Below are 18,352 nucleotides of genomic sequence, written 5' to 3'. Positions count from 1 at the left end.
CACGTCTCCTGAGGCAAGGAAAACAAAAGCAAAAACAATCTGTTGGCACTACACCAAAGTGAAAATGTTCACTAAAGTAAAGAAACAGCAGAACTGGAAAACAATCTACAGAAGGGGAGAAGACATTTGCAAATGACATATCCAATAAAGGGCTATCTATCTATCTATCTATCTATCTATCTATCTATCTATCTATCATCTATCTATCTATCATCTATCATCTATATAACTTAAACAACTCAACACCCAAAAAGCAAATTATCCCATTAAAAATTGAGCAGAAGACATGAACAGACATTTCTCCAAAGAAGATACACAGATGACCAAGAGACATATGAAAGATGCTCTTCATCAGTTACCGTCAGGAGAATACAAATCAAAACAATAGTGAGATGTCACCTCATACCTGTCAGAATGGCTAAAACCAACAATACAATAAACAAGAGGTGTTGGTGGGGATGCAGAGAAAGGGGACCCCTCTTAATACTGTTGGTGAGAATGCAAACTGGTGCAGCCACTGTGGAATACTGTACGGAGGTTCCTCAAAAAGTAAAAAATAAAACTACTCTACCACCCAGCAATAACACTACTGGGTATTTACTCAAAGAATACAAATCACTAATTCAAAGGGGTACATGCACCCCTATGTTCATAGCAGCACTGTTTATGATAGCCAAGATATGGAAGCAACCCAAGTGTCCATCAATTGAGGAGTGGATGAAGAAGTTGTGATATATCATATATACATACTTCAGCCATAAAAGCAAATGAAATCTTACCGTTTATAGCAACATGGATCTAGCTAAGCAAAAGAGGTCAGTCAGAGAAAGAGAATAAACCATACAATTTCATGCATATGTAGAATTTGAGAAATAAACAAGCAAAGGGAAAAAGAGAGAGAGAGAGAGAGACAACCAAGAAACAGACTCATAATGATAGAGAACAAATTGATGGCTACCAGAGGGGAGGGACATGGGAGGATGGGTGAAATAGGTGATGGGGATTTTGGAGTGTACTTGTGATGAGCATGGGGTGATGTATGGAATTGTATCACTATATTGTACATCTGAAACTAAAATAACATAGTATGTTAACTAACTGGAATAAAAATAAAAACTTAAAAAATAATATATGTGCCATAAATGAAGTGTTGCATACACAGAGGAACATGATTATTAAAATGGAAGACTCATTATTAAAAGGATGCCAATTGCCCCCAAAATTATCTACATAGGAAATGCAGTTTTACTTGAAATTTTACTATGATTATTTTACAACAGGACAAAAAAATTCTAAATTAAGATGAATAAATGTAAAAATAATCTTAAAATAAAAACAAATTAGAAAATAATTTGGGATAATTGGAATTTGGATTTTTCTTCTCAATAATTATAACAATGTGATGTTGGCATAGGAAATAACAGACGTAACAAACATAATTGAAATCCAGTTAAAACATTGCTATTTTGAGTACAAGAAATGGATTTTTTTTTTTTTTTTAGTTTTTTAGAATTGCAGCTAAAACAACTCTGTCATTATACCCTTATTTAGAGGCTCAAACACAAATTTCCAACCCACCTATGAAGAGATCAGTGCAGTGGAGGATGTGATTTTAGCAAGGTGCAGAAAAATAATGTTGGGCAGTAATATAGAATAATTCTAAAACATATTCCCAGTCTTTTTCCTGTCAAACAAACAAATAAGGCAGTAAAGATTTAGGAACGCCAGGTTGGTAGATCCAGGATATGGGGCTGTATGTGGTGTTTCACCCCCTTGGATGTCAAAGTTACCTAGACTTACAGATTTTGAGATGAAAACTGTGAGAGAGGGCACCCTCTTTACTGAATGAAGAAAGATGACCAGGAGTTAAATAGGTAGTGATGAAGATGGATGAAGAGTACTGGAGAACCAGGTTTAAATTGGAGAAATGTGATCCAGGACACTGAAGAACAAGCAAGAACTTACTTGGCCTCACATATTCATTGTCATTTATATCTCTCTTTGCCTTCCTCTTCATTTTTTCTCTTAACTTTGCTCTTTTCCTTTTATCCCCCTGCCCCGCCTTTTTAAAAAATGCACCTGTCTACTCTAAATTATTGATGGGCTTTCTATAGTTTGGTATAAAATATAACTTATCCTATCTTAGAGAACAACAGTTAGCTCACTTGGGCTTCAAAACCTTAATATCATGACTTTTCAATTTGACTTATAAAGATTAAAATGTTCATTAGCCCAATCAGATATAAACTAATGGTAAATATTTCAACTAATATATAACTGTTGAAAGAAAGCAAACTTCTTAATATCCAAATTTAATATAAGATGTGATATTACACTCCCTAATCAATGTATTGATATTGTAGTGCCAAATATAATTTTGGGTTCAATTCATGAAGATAGGTGTGTTTGTGTGTGTGTGTGTGTGTGTGTGTGTGAGTGTGCTGCATGTTTGTAAGTTTGCACATAGGAATTTTTATAATAAGTAAGGCAGGGGGGACTATTTTGTATAGAGATTAAGGTAATTTAGGCTTATCTGCAGTAAGTAGGACCCATTGAATAGCAAACAGTTAAAGTATGAGGATTCTTGTTCAAATATCCATTATTTCTCTTTCAGCTAGTGAAAATACAGTGGAGTTTCCTTTTTTTTTTTTTTTTTCATGCCAATCATGAGGGAAAAAAGACACTGTATTCAATTCAGGTAGTATTTAACATGTTTCTGAATGAAAAACTTTTAGGAGAGGTTGGCTTGAGATGGAAGTCCTGTGTGATGACACATCGTATTGGGTTCCATTTTTGAGGTATTTCAACAAAAAAAGCTTGTTAATGGTGATCTGGTAAAAATTTTCTTGTTTCATTTTTCCTTTTAGAGATAGATGTAGGTGTTAGAGTATAAGATTTTCATTGTTTTGAAAAATTTTGCAGATTGCTATTAGAAAGAAATAATTTTAGAATAAGGAGAAATTCCTATAGATATGCAAAGTAAATATTACAGAAAGCAAGTTTTAAAAATTAAAATAATTTGAGCTTTTACTTGGATCTTTAAGTTTTCTTACTATTTTATATCATACTGAATAATTTACCAATTTATAGTTCAAAGTCAGCTTAATAAGCTGATATTTTGTAACTACAGCTATAATTCATTCAGTGTCAAATTGTAATCTGCATAATTAGCTTTTGAAACATGGCATTTATAAAAACCTTACCAAAATTAACTTTACCTACCCTATTACCTTTTATTTCATTTTTTTAACTTCACATCTTTAAATGTTTTAAGATTCTATTTATTTATTTGAGAGGGAGAGAGCATGAGATGGAGGAGGGGTAGAGGGAGAGGGACAAGCAGACTCCCCACTGACAACTGAGCCCAAATACAGGGCTTGATTCCAAGACCCTGAGATTATCACCTGAGCCGAGGTCAGATACTTAACCGATTGAGCCACCCAGGAGCCCTTAATATAACATTTTAGAATACAACTTTGGGATGCTGACAGGTCAAGTATTTCAGTGTAACACATGTACAAAATGGATAATTCAAAGTACTGACAAATATAATAGATACAAATTTAATAAGATTAACTGAAATAAAAAATAAATAGCACATAGTAATTTGAATTATATTTTGTCAAAGATTATTTATAGCAGTGTTTTGTTTATTTGACCATCAGTTTATTTAACATTACCTACTTAGTAAAAGTCCATGGGGTAGCGTAAATAAGGAACAGACTTAGGAAATGATAAAATCTCACAAAAATTCTGTTTACTAATCTATAAAAGAGTGGATTATTCCTTATCATATACATGATAGCTGACTGTATCGGCTTGTCTCTGAGCCCCCTCTCTCCCTGGCTCCATGCCTAGAGGATAGAGCCCAGTATAGAAGCCTCCATATCTTGATAGCCAAAAGAGTCTAGATCTCACCCCTTTGGGAAAGAGGTGATTTAAAATATAACATTCTGAGCTAAATGGAATCATAGAAATTATTCAAAGCAGACCAATCATTTGGAGAATCTATAAACCACAGAGATGAAGGAACTTCTTCAAAGTCATACAGCATAAACTTGGAAGAGATATAAAAATATATATGTTACATATATATAAAATTAGTATCATAAACACTATGAAGTAAATAATTTGAACATAGTGATCAAGCATGTAATTCATATAACAATTAAAATCAAGGCTTAGGAAATAATAAAGAAATGTAGACTACAGAGAGTGTAATAGAGCAAAAAAGGTAATGAGAAAAATGCAAAAGGATTTGTGTTTGGGAAGTATTGAAAGCTTGCATCTACTTTTAAAGAAAATTACTGCTTATAGGTCAGGATAGAGTATTTTCATTAAGCTAAAATGAAAGAAAATATTATATGGCCCATTTTTTATGTTATAACCTGCCAGTTCAGAGTGCGATATACTGAAGTTCTCAGACTATGAGGATATATAAAAGCATGCCCTTGATTTATCATATAAACTTACAATTTATAAGTATTTGTTATAAGTATTTGTACTCTGAAATCAAAGGCAAACGTGATGGAATGAAGAATGGTAATGAGGGAGTTTGAGCTGTTTGTAAAGCATCATAAGTTAAACACATAGGCTCTGATCAAACTTCCTGATTCCTATTTCTGTCCATTATTCACTACATTTGTGTCCTGATTACACATAAAATAATTTAGATAATTTGAATTCAGATTATAATTTCATATCCTTGGAATTTCTTTAGGGAAAAAGATTTTTCATGACATGCACTTCATCCTTTCCCGATTTGGTAGGTTCCAGATTTACTGTATTTTTTTAAGGCACTTTATGTCACCATTCCAGCCAGTAGTCACCTCTCAATTCATTCAAATTCTCTTTTCACTCTTTTCCTTCTACATTTCTTGTGAAATGTGCAATATACCACTCCCTAGTGTAATTATGTATACATATAAAGTATCTCCCTCTTAGTCTGTAAGATCCTTGAGAACTGTGATTGTGGTTAATTGGTATGTACTGTATAGGACTGAACAAGGTTGCTCCTGCAAACATAAAAGCCCTATGCAAATTTAGTGGATGAATATTCTCTCAAAGCATTAACAGTCTTAAATACATAAGTCAGTCTCACTTATGCATTGATTTGCTCTGTTTTCTAATAATTGTACTTGAATAGAACTTGTCTCAATTGTCTATTTTATATTTCCATTCATCTGTCCTAACAGCTCAGAGGATACTTTCAATCAAAATGGAGTATATGTTGAGTTTTCAGGAAAATCATGTTAATAATTTCCAAAAGTAATCAGCAGTCCCCCTTAGGTTGATTTCTTCCTTTCATCATTGCCAATCAGAAATAAAATTATTTTCTTCCAATATTTTATGTAAAAAGCAGACTTTAAATATTTTTTACTTTAGATGTAAGTTTACACAACCAGATTTATTAAAACTTAAATTTACCCATCTAATTATAAGTGTTGATTTGATTTGTGGTCTCAAGATTTCCTGATAAGAATTCGGGCCATGGTTTTAGCAAACGTTCACTTTGAACTTCAAACTCAAGAAAAATAACTGAATATTTGACCTTGTACTAAAAGAAAGAAACCAGGATCATAGAGCAAAAAATTATCTCCACATAGTATTCATCCTCTACTGCTTCCCACTACCATTTATTATAAGGTTTCCATTTCATTTTGCCTACGTAATGTCAGAAAGAGATAGCTAAAAATTAAAATTTTAATAAAATAGCTTTATAAATTAAATGAAAGGCTTATGATTTGTTTTTAATTTGACCTTCTCTAAAATCTCTTTCAAGATGTATAGTTATATATGTAAACAATTCTTGTTTTTATTTTTTATACCAAATTTGACTAAAGCAGTTGTTCACATAGATACCATCCATCCGTGAGGTGTTGTTGTGTGAAAAAAATTAGTTTGGCAAATCACTTCAGACGTCCTATAAGAAACCATATATAACCATCTTTATTATTCACAATTGCCCTGTATCAGTATAACATTCCTTTCTCTAAAGTACAACATAATAGGTGATGCATTAGTATTAAACCAATTTTCTAGTCAAATGAGTATGGTTAGAAGAGCGCTAATAGAAGTCTCAGTAATAATAATACAATTCATAGTATAGAAGGGCCTATTAGTCTGTAACATTGTGGTTTTGATATATTTAACTACTAACCTTTAAATTAATTTGTTGCTCTGCTTGTATTAATGTATTCTAAATCAGGCTAGATTCATTGTTGCTAAAAAAGTATTATGATGTAATACGAATCAATGTAATAATCAACATTGTATTTTCAGTCACATTAATATAGAGTGAGATTAAAACCATAATTAATATTCATGAAATAAACAAGCTCTTGTAAAATTATAAATATATAGGCATTAGGGTATTTCTATAAAATATATCTGCTTTCACTGAAAGTCATAGTCATAAATACTAATGATTTTGAGAAAATATGTGTATATATGGAGATATATTAAACAAAATGAAGTAAATAAGTTTGTTTTTCCATGACTGTTTACATCGATTTATCTTTGTTTTTTTCTTTCCTTATGAAACTAAGATTATTTTATTCAATAACTACAGTTCATTTTTCTATTTTAAAATATATTTAGCAAAAATTAATTCCATTGCTGTAGTGTGCAAAACAATACGTTAGAGCTGCAAAGAAACACAAATGTATAAGATGCAGTACCTGCCATTTCTAAATCTTATATCTAGTAGGAAGGAAAGCAGAGACTCATTTACATAATGTAGGATAGGAAACCGTGTTGAAGAAGGGGAAGTGGAACTGGGGACCATCGACTATACTAGTTTGCTAGTAACTAGGCTGCCATAATAAAGTGCTTAACAGAAATTTATCCTCTCATAGTTCTGGAGGCTAAAAGTCTGAAATCGAGGTGTTGTCAGGATAGGTTTATTCTGCAGGCTAGACTCCCTTGTAACTTCTGATGATTGGCTGGCCGTCTTTGGCTGTCAATGCATCACTCCAATCTCCAGTCTTATATTTCCATGGTGTTCTCCCAGTATCTCTTCAGATCATCCTCTCTCTGTACATGTCTATCTCTGGGTACAAATGTTCCCTTTTTATAAATACAATTGTCATACAGGATTAGGATCCAACCTAAGGACCTCATTTTAAACTGATGATTTCTATGAACATTCCATCTCCAAATAAGGTCACATTCTCAGATCTCAACATATCTTTTTGGGGGGATAGGATTCAACCCAGAACATCTATCTATATTTTGTTTCTGTTGTCTGTGGGATTTCAAGCCTGCCTGGTTATATCTGGTCAGTTTGTGACCTGGCAATAATCTATTGACATGAGGGATAAAGAAGCCTTCTGAAAGTGAGCTGAACATCTAGCTGAACATCTAGGAAAACAAAGTCAGCATACCGAGGTCAGTTCTTCTCTCTGACTTCCCAATTAATTGCCAAGCAACCTTGGAACCAAGAAGTTTCTTGTGTATTAGTGTTAGCCTGGAATAAAGGTTCTATATGGAACCCTGGGAGATCTGATGCTTATTTCCTTTTTAGGCATAAAGAGTTATGTGGTCCAAATAAATTATGCTATTTCCTAACTGAAGCAGCAGAGGTGTCAAAGGCACATATAAGAACTCAGAGAAAAAAAGAAAAGAAAACAAACTCTATTCGATCTGAGGTCAGGTATGTGAGTCTAAGAAAGGGGATAGTGTAGAGGCATATGTCCGAGATATTACAGGTTTCGTTCCAGGCCACCCCAATGCAGTGATTATCCTAAAAAAGAGAATCAAATTATATTTTTTTTTGGTTTCCTAAAGCATATAAAATTTATATTTACATTATAGTCTATTAAGTAAGTATGGAATAATACTGTGTCGTAAACATGTATATACCTTAATTTAAAAATGCTTTATTGCTGAAAGACGCCAACCATTATCTGAGCAATTTGCAATCTTTTAGCTGACGGAGGTTTTGCCTTGATGTTGATGGCCACTGATCATGGTGATCATTGGTGAAGGCTGGGGTGGCAGTGGCAATTTCCAAAACTAAGGCAACAATGAAGTTGGCCACATCAATTGACTCTATTTTTCATGAATGATCTTTCTGTAGCATGTGTCTGTTAACAGTTTACCCATAGTAGAATTTCTTTCAAAAATTGGAGTCCGTCTTCTCAAGTCCTGCAGTTGTTTTATCAACTGAGTTTACATAATATGTTAAACTCTTTATTGTCATTTCAGCAGTCTTTACAGCATCTTTACTAGTATATTCCATCTCAAGAAATCACTTTCTTTGCCCAGCCATAAGAAGCATTTCCTCACCCATTAAAATTGTGTCATAAGATTGCAGAAATTTAGTCCCATCTTCAGGTTCCACTTCAAATTCTATTTCTCTTGCTAAGTCCACCACATCTGCAGTTACTTCCTCTACTGAAGTCTTGAGCCCCTCAAAGTCATCCATAAGGGTTGGAATCAATTGCTTCCAAATTCCTGTCATGTGGATATTTTGACTTCTTCTTAATGGCATCTAGAATGGTGAATCCTTTCCAGACTTTCAATTTACTTTGATCTATCAGATGAATCACTATCTATGGCACCTATAGGCTTATGAAATGTCATTCTCAAATAATAAGACTTGAAAATCAAAATTACTCCAATCCACAGGCTGCAGAATGGATGTCGTGTTGGCAGGAATGCAGACACATTTATCTCACTGTACATCTCCATCAGAGCTCTTGGGTGACCAGGCACATTATCAGTGAACAGTAGTATTTTGAAGGGAATCTTTTTTTTTTTTTTTCCTGAGAAGTAGGTTTCAATAGTGGGGTTAAAATATTCAGTAAACCATATTGTCAACAGGTATGCTGTCATCCAGGCTTTGTTGTTGCATTCCTAGCACACAAGAAGAGTAGATGTAGCTTAAATCTGAGAACCCTTAGATTTTCAGAATGGTAAATGAGCATTAGATTCCACATAAAGTCACCAACTGCATAAGCCCCTAACAAGAAAGTCAGCCTGTTTGAAGCTTTGAAGCCAAGTATTGACTTATTTTCTCTACCTATAAAGGTCATAGATGGCATCTTATTCCAACAGAAATCTGTTTAATCTCCACTGAAAATCTGCCATGGAGCCAGGATAGTCAGAGGAGAGGATATGAAGAAAGACTCAGAGCCTCATTGAATCTTAATCTTCAGGGCAAGGAGACTGAGAACACTCATACTCAGACTCAGACCCTGAGGCTTTTTCTCATCCAGCTTTTATTGAGAGCTAGCAGATTAGCTATAGGAATGAGTAATTTTGGAAAACAGAGAAAAACATGTTTACTTCAAAGGGTACAAGAATAGGCTATTAACTCAAAGTGGGGGGTGGAGGAGCTAAAGCTGGAGAACAATGTGGTCAAGAGTCAGTGTGGCAATTCAGGACCTCACTATCCCCAGTGAGCTGAGGGCTACAAGATCTAGTTCTCAGATAAGCTCCATGCTGGTTACCCACAAAAATCTGTTGCTTAGTGTAGCGACCTTCATTTATTACCCTAGATGGAACTTTTGGATAATTTACTATAGCTTCTATGTCACCACTTGCTGCTTCACCTAACACTTTTATGTTATGGAGTTGGCTTCTTTTTAAAAAAAAAAAATTATTTATTTAAATTCCAGCTGGTTAACATACAGTGATACTAGTTTTAGGTTGACAATACAGTGATTCAGTACTTCCATACAACACCCAGTGCTCCTCATGACAGGTTTCACTCAATTCTCATCACCTATTGAACCCATCTCTCCACCCACCTCCCCTCTGGTAATCATCAGTTTGTTCTTTATAGTTAAGAGTCTGTTTCATTATGTAAATCTCATGTTAACTCAACCTCTGCTGGCTTCCAACTTTTCCTTTCCAGCTTCCTCACCTCTTTCACCCTTCATAAAATTGAAGAGAGTTAGGGCCTCATTCTGGATTAGGCTCTGGTTTAAGGGAACATTGTAGGGGCCAGTTTGATCTTCTATCCAGAGCACTAAAACTTTCTTTGTATTTGCAATAAGGCTATTTCACTTTCTTATCATTTCTGTGTTCACTGGAGTAGCACTTTAATTTCCTTCAAGAACTTTTCTTTTGTCTTCATAACTTGGCTAACTGTTTGGCACAAAAGACCTAGTGCTGGGCTTATTAGCTTTTGACATGCCTTCCTTACTAAGCTTTATCTTTTCTAGCTTTTGATTTAAACTGAGAGTTGTGTGCACTTCCTTTCACTTGAACACATAGAAGGCATTGTAGGGTTATTAAATGACACAATTTCAATATTGTTGTATCTCAGGAAGTAGGGAGGCCTGAAAAGAGGGAGAGGGATAGCGGAATAGCCAGCTGGTGGAGCAAAGTTACACAACATTTATTGATTAAGTTCATCATCTTATATGGGTACCATTTGTGGTGTCTAAAAGCAATTACAATAGCGACATCAAAGATCACTAATCACAGATCACCACAAAAAGTATAGTAATAATGACAAATCTGAAATATTGCAAGAATTACCAAAATGTGACATAAATGTGCAGTAAGCAAGTGATGTTGGAAAAATGGTACCAATGGACTTGCTTGATGCAGGGTTGCCACAGACCTTCAATTTGTTAAAATAAAGTAAAATAAAATAAAATAGAAAGAAAGAAAAGAAAAGAGAAAAAACAATATCTGCAAAGTGCAACAAAATGAAGTACAATAAAATGAGGTATGCCTATGTATCAATAGATTGCTTTAGTCACATTTTGCTGAAACTCAGACTGTTTCAGTCACTCAAACTTGGTATTGCTGGGGCTATATCTTTTTTTGCAGTCAGTGCTAGGAATATATTTTAATTTTATACTTAGAACCTTGACAGGAATACTTGCTTTGGCTGACGTCTCCTACTCAATTTTCAAGACCAATTCAAATGCTGCCTTCTTTGTAAAATTGCCCCTGCTTCTTCTATTACAATGGCATGAGTTGCCTGTTTGGTGTTTCCAAGGCACTCTATTTACTTTTTTTCTAAATATTTATCTCTCCTGGAAGAGTACTATCTTCCTGAAGATAAGGAATGTTTCAAATGTCTCTTTAAAAGCCTAGTGCCCAGAATAGGGTCTAATAAATACTGAATAAATGTTTCCCAAATGAATAAAGACATAGATGAATGAAATTTTGCCACAAAATAGCATAGATAATGATGGAATAAAAAAAAACTGCAGTATACTCCCATTTATTTTTTATTCCTGTTTTTAAATATTAGTAGTTGTGAGGTAAATAATAGTACATGGTATAAATCAAACAATAGTACATGACGAAACTATCTGATATATGTCATCTATACAGATGTATGTGACTACACATGTGCATATGTTTGTGTATTTAGAAAATCTCAACACTTGTTAGTTATTGTGCAAGCAGTGTCATTCACAGTTGTAGGATTCGCAACATATCATCATTGTTCAAGTCAGCCATATAATCTATATGAGGGAATTTAGCAGTGACATATAAATATTTCTGTATTGGAAAAATAGTTATGCTTGCCCCATTCTACAGATGTATTAACCTAGGATTCTGAACACTGAATTTTTTAAATAGGTGGAAGAAGCCAAAGTAGTGTTAATTCACATGAACATATTAAGTGTTTTTAAATGATAACTAGTGTCTTATTAACAGGCATAATGTTGTCTACAGCACCAGATGGTGTGGGCAAAGTATCCTGTGATGCCTCACCAATACTTTTATCTGAGAGCAGGTGAATGTTATGCTATCCATCACATTTTGCATATGCAGGGATCCCATGCCTCTGATTCTGTGATGGATACACATTCTAACATGGGCAGTTTGGAATATGCAGTGCTCCCCTTTCAGCCTTACAGATGTGGTAATAAATCCAACTGAGCTTTCTGCAGGGCCTGTCATGCCCGTGCACTGTTCAACATGAATCCGTTTCAGTGACAGGAGATGTGAATCCCACAGAACCTGATCGTCGTTAACATTTCTAAAGTGCTTGGAGGTTCCTTTGAGATAAAAGAAATGTTATAAATATTGTTATGATTATCTTTTTTTTCCTTTGAGAGAGAGATTGTTATTCACACAGTATACCATTTTTTTTTTCCTCTTGGAAAATATTTGTCATGTTGATGCATTCTCCAGTCACTGCCAATGAAGAAAAATGTTTGCATCTCTTTCTCCACAAACTGTGGGTGGGGAGAGACTTCAAATTGAATTAAGAACACATCAGCGAGCTCCAAATAAATGATTCAGCCTGAAGGCTGAAGTGTTACCTTTTATTCTATGGCCTATAATTGACACAAAGTGTGTGTAGAGTAATTCATAAAACACAGATTATGAAATAGAGGAATATTTTATTATAATGAAGGATCATTATTTTTTACAGTCAAAAAGAAGTTCAAACACCCTGATCATTAAGTAACATTACATATTTTCAGTTGAAGAGCCAGATTATGGGCTGGGAGCCTATTATAATAGGATTTAATGGCTTAGCATGTATTGTTTTCTGAACTCAAAGAGACTGAAAACTTGTAATAATAAATTTTACATTATTTTTGTTCTGGCTTGGACTTGTCAACAGTAAGAAATTGTGACAATATCTTCAAGAAAATTACAAAATGTAGATTTAGAAAAGAGAACACTAAAAATGATCTGGTCCAACAAAAAATTTAAATGGTAATAATAATAGTTATACACACTACATCTAGTGCACAGAACTTAGCTTGCTAAAATACGATAGGGCAATCAAGTCTGCAAATCTTCCAGAACAACAATATCATTCATGATTCAAGGTATTTCTCACTATAAGAGATTTTAATATTCTTATAAAAAAAACTACCATATTTAATTTAAACAACGCTAAAATCTTAAGGCACGAAAATAGATGAATACAAACCAATACTTGATTCTGGATACGTAAACAGCTGACATAATTTTCTATCATTTCATAATATCTTAGATTTTATTATTATTTTTTGGAAGATTTTATTTATTTATCTGACAGAGAGAGATACAGAGCACAAGCAGGGGGAGCAGCAAGCCGAGGGAGAAGGAGAAGCAGGGCTGCTGCTTAGCAGGGAGACTGATGCAGGGCATGGACCTGGGATCATGACCTGAGCTGAAGGCAGATGCTTAATGGACCGAGCAACCAGACACCCTGGCTAAGGTTTTATTGGGAAAATTTCATAATGGGTTAAAGATGTTGTTTTAACCATTTAGACCATTTTAAACCATTCAACCATTTTAAATGTTGTTTTAACCATTAAGATTGTAATAGAAGTAAATGTGATCAAGATATTATTTCAGAATATAGTCTGTCTTTTTCTCCTTAGTTGTGTTGAATTTTAACTTATATAGGTTTTGTTTGCCACAGAAACAACTAATTACCGTTCTAAAGGCAGCTATAGAAATTATGGGTAGAAAAAAGGGTTATCTTTGTGTTTCCATAAATAAAATTCAAAACAACATAAAAAGAAGGGGAAAACATGTTACCACCTCTATAACGTGTTTACGTCATTATATTTCTGGTTCTCTTATACTTCTATAACCCTCACATTTTTCACTACCCAAGTTACGATTCTTTGGTTAAAACTCATATATATTTTACAATGACATTGTTTGTCTAACATGTGAGACTTTGGGTGAGCTATGCTTTCAGACTCAAGATTACTCATCTTTCAGGCATCCCTGTCCTCTGGGTTCCTTTCAGCTCTAAAATTCCGTGAGATCTCAGTGACACTGCATTAGAAAGAATTCTCAATTAGAATTTAATGAATCTAGTTTAAGGATAGACTCATGCCAACAATGATAAGTAACTATTTGCAAATATATGCAATATATTTATTTATTTATTTATATATATATTACAGATAAATTTATAATGTGTATTACATATATATATCTGTACATGAATCTGCTCTATGTAGGTTGCTATACACACACCTCACACACATTTATAGATATACACATATATATGTATTATATATTTATACATATGTAAATTTTTATATATGTATATATATGTATGTATATATTTGGATATATACATATGTATATATTTGTATTTGTTTGTATATATACAAATATATATATATTTCAAATGACCCAAATGGTTTTGGGAACTCTCTGTCAATGAGATTTCAGGTTTCATCATAAAGCTGATTTGGAAGGAAAGGGGAACATATTGGCCAAATTAACCATCTTGCAAACTTGTAGAAGTATTGGGAACTGATCTACCAAACATGACACTGAAAAAGCTCTGAGCTCTAAGCCCCAGGAACCATGATTGGTGGAGGTGAGAAGAAGAGAAGAAAACAGAGTTAATTGAAGCTTTATATATACATGGGATAACTGATTCTTATATGGCATTTCCATCATGTAATTCTCACAGTGCATCTATAACCATCCTTATACCTCTCCATTCTATCCCCAGTCTATATCTAAAACACATTTATTGTTTTCTAGAGCCTGAACTCAGGAAAACACTAGTCTTTTTCTCTAAAGAAATTGAGTATGATTTGTATACACCCACATACAATGCTTCTTGTGTTGACATGTTCTTGAAAGAATTAAGCACTTTCTTTTATTCAAATGGTATCTGTATCCTGGCATTTAACGGGATGCAAGAAAATTAAAAATGGCTTCAGAAATCAAGAATATATTTTTAACCTAAAATTCTTTATCTTCACAAACCATAAATAAATGTCCAGAAAAAAAAGTTTACAATTGTACAAAGATGTGAAAATTTACTTACATGAATCTTTCATTTGGAAATTCTTTGGAGATGTACTTCAGTGAAATAAATTGGGAAATCAAGAAGATGAAGATATGGGTTTTAGGAATGATGTATATAATGCAAGGTGCCAAAGACGTTGTATCCCAGATGAAAGCTCTGGAACAGACCTGGAGAGCAACCTACACAGTACAGGAAGGTGTGATAGATGGAAGAAAAGCATAATGGGAGATAAAAAAAAAAATAAATAAGAGGATGATAGCATATTAAAGAGCTTTAAAATTTGAGGGTATGGCAATGTCAATTAATGCCAAAAACTCCCAAGATTTAAAAACTCTATGAAAAAATAAATTATTAGAGATCATGACTCAGTGACTTTCTGTGATCTTGGTAAAATACTCTATTTAGTGGCGTGAATGGAGATAATGCATATTTTGCTGGGCCTGTCATAAAAAAGACAGCTCAGTTGAGGTGGATTAAACAACTGAAATTTATTTTCTTATCAGTTCTTGATGCTGAAGTCCAAGATTAAGATACTGGCAAGGTTAGTGTCTTCCGATGCTTATCTCCTTGGCTTGCAGTTGATGTTTTGTTATTTTTGGTTTTTGTCTTTGTTTTGTTTTTGCTGTGTCTTTCCATGCTCTTTCCTGTGTGCATGCACATCCCTCATGTTTCTGTGTGTTCAGATTTTTTCTTCTTATAGGCACACCAATCAGATTGAATTAGGACCCATCTTCATGACTTTATTTCAAAATAATTACCTTTTTAGAAGAATATCTTCAAATACAGTCACATTCTGAGGTACTGGGGGTTAGAATTTCAATATATGTATTTTAGGAGGAATAAAAATCAATCCAGAAGAAACTTTTTAGTAAATAAAATGTAATCCTCACACATTAATGCAAATTAATAGTTTGTCATTTTATTATTAAAGCTTAGAAGATATTTTTGTTTCCACTAATAGAATTATATCCTTAAAAGTGGGAAATCACAAGAGATTACAAAATTGATTAAAATAATCACAATCAATAATAAAAAATAATAGAAAACCTGAAATATATATTACTAGCTGTTGAATAAAAGATAGGATGAGTTAAACCATTGTTTTCATATTGAAGAGTAAATGGATAATTTCTATGGTTGATGAATCAAACAAAATGCAGTATTTTACACAGAGTTTTGAAATAACCTCTTGAAAAAATAAAAACAAAAAATTAAAATGACAGACTAGTTGGAGTGGGATTGAGATAGGAAAAGGTAGCATGGGATATTTACTTATATAAAAAATGTCTAAACATTTTGAATCATTTCTGTGTAACTGTGGTAAATATAGAAAACAGTACTTACTATTGTTAGCATTCCATTATTATATAATATAGGGCTAGAGTTTACTCTGGGCACATATTATTTCTCCTAATTTTATCATCTGTCATTTTTTATCACAAGGTGTTAGGCTTTAGTAGACATGGACTTGGTGGTCTAAGTCTCCAAAAAGAACAGGAAATATGATGTTTAAACAAAAACAAAATAAAGAAAATACATAAAATAGTACTTTAATTGCCTTGACACACTTAAAAATTTGGCTGACATGATCATTTTCTAGGAAAATCTCAGGAATAATGGCAAATATTTCACAGGATAATTAAACATATTTTATTATAGTGCTTATTTATTTATTCATTTGTTTTAAGTCCAGTATGGTTAAATACAGTGTTATATTAGTTTCAGATGTGCAATACAGCCATTCAACAATTCTATACATTACTCAGTGCTCATCAGGATAAGTGTACTCTGAATCCCCATCATCTATCTCACCCATCCCCTCACCGAGCTCCCCTCTGGTAATCATCAGGTTGCTCTCCACAGTGCTTATTTTCTTGTTTAAAAAAAAATATGATGATTTGGGGCTCCTAAGCGGCTTTGTAGGTTGAGCATTTGACTCTTGATTTTGGCTTGGCTCACGTCATGATCTCAGGGTTGTGGGATCAAGCCCCATGTTGGGCTCTGCTTTGGGCATGGAACTTGCTTGGGATGTTCTCTCCTCCTCTCCCTCTGCCTTTCCTGTCCCTCCCCCGCTCTCATGCATGCCCTTTCTATCTCTAAACGAAGAAGAAAAAAAAGATGATTTGATTACTATCATGAGCAATCTTTAACTTTTTGAATATTTTTTCTTAATATTTAATTTCTACTATATTCTGTTTTTTTCTCCACCTCCTTGAAATCCTTAATAGTTTAAAAATTTTATTAGATTATTTAAATCTTAAAACTCTCCAAATATTGATTTCATCTTTTATAAATTCCCTAAGCCTTTGATTTATAGGTTACCATATTCTGGTTATCTATTATCTGAGGTAAAGTAGTTTAATAAATAAGAATTATAGGATTAAAATAAAAAGCATAAAACATTCATAGTTTAGATATATTCTGTTTGAGATATTAAGTCAGTGGTCTAAGTTATGAAAACTTAATCCATAATAACCACATTTCAAATTGTGCAAGCCCAGTTCCTTCTAGCTACCCATCCTCATACTAAACTGCTCTTGTCTTACTTTGTGCTATTTGCAAGTTTATGAACATTCTTATTACTGAAAAATAATTTTCAGATTCATTTTTCCATTCACTTGTTTGTTTATATTAACATGACTGATCTCCAGTGATTCTTTGTGTCTCTTTATCATAAAAATACAGGAAGTACCAACATGAGCTGTAAGAGCAGATTAATTTAAGGATTAATACACTATCTATTGATAGCAGTGCCACATCCTTGGTTTAAATATATGTTGCCCTTTCTTTAACAACGAAACAGATACGATTTTGGTTTTAACATACACAAGTGTAGTATAGTCCAAATCCATTAAATTTTTACCAGTTTCAACCAAAACTCTTCTTAAAGTTCCTGGTAAACCCCTTGCACAGTTTTCATCCTTTATTTTCACCTTTGTGTCTGTCTCAGCCCCTTACCTTTATGGCAAGCATGTACTCACAACCTTTTCCTTTCTCTTAAATTTATTAGACTTCCCTGTTACTGTTGACTCTTATTCCTCAGTGGACCTTAAATTATTACTATCCACCATTGTATTTCAAAATTAATTACTGGAGGAATTTGAATATAAAATGCAAAAAGTGGGAGAAAAATGAAGACGGAATGAAAAAGAAAGATAATGGGGGAGAGGGGAAGAGAAAAAGAAAGGGTAGAAGGACAGAAAAGTTAAAAGAGAGAGAGAGAGAGGTGGAGACTATAGGAGACAGAATGTCTCCAGTATTTGAAAGGCAATAGCTTTTTACCTAAGCACACTACAGATTCACCGTCATGTAAGAAAGTTTTTTTCTAAGTAGATGTAAAAAAGGATTTTAGAGCTTCCTAAGGTATGGTCAAGAATAAGGTACAGTTTCCATAAAACAAACATCCATTTCTTCTATTTTTATCTGTTAATTAAATATTACAGTGAGTCAAAAACAATTTAAGTAAATCTCCTAAATAGAAGAAAGGAATTAAATTTTGTATTGTTGTCAGGTTAGAGATAACTTCAGGTTGCATCAAGTAGAAGATTGCAGTGGGGGGCAATCAAACACAGGCCAAGTATTAATCAAAGGGCACTTTCAGTGGCAAGAAAAAGCCACCTCATAATGTGAGGTCATTTGCATTGGGAT

This window comes from Canis lupus, chromosome 33 (genome assembly GCF_011100685.1).
Source record: "Canis lupus familiaris isolate Mischka breed German Shepherd chromosome 33, alternate assembly UU_Cfam_GSD_1.0, whole genome shotgun sequence".
Classification (NCBI taxonomy): domain Eukaryota; kingdom Metazoa; phylum Chordata; class Mammalia; order Carnivora; family Canidae; genus Canis; species Canis lupus.
This window is presented reverse-complemented; position numbering follows the sequence as displayed.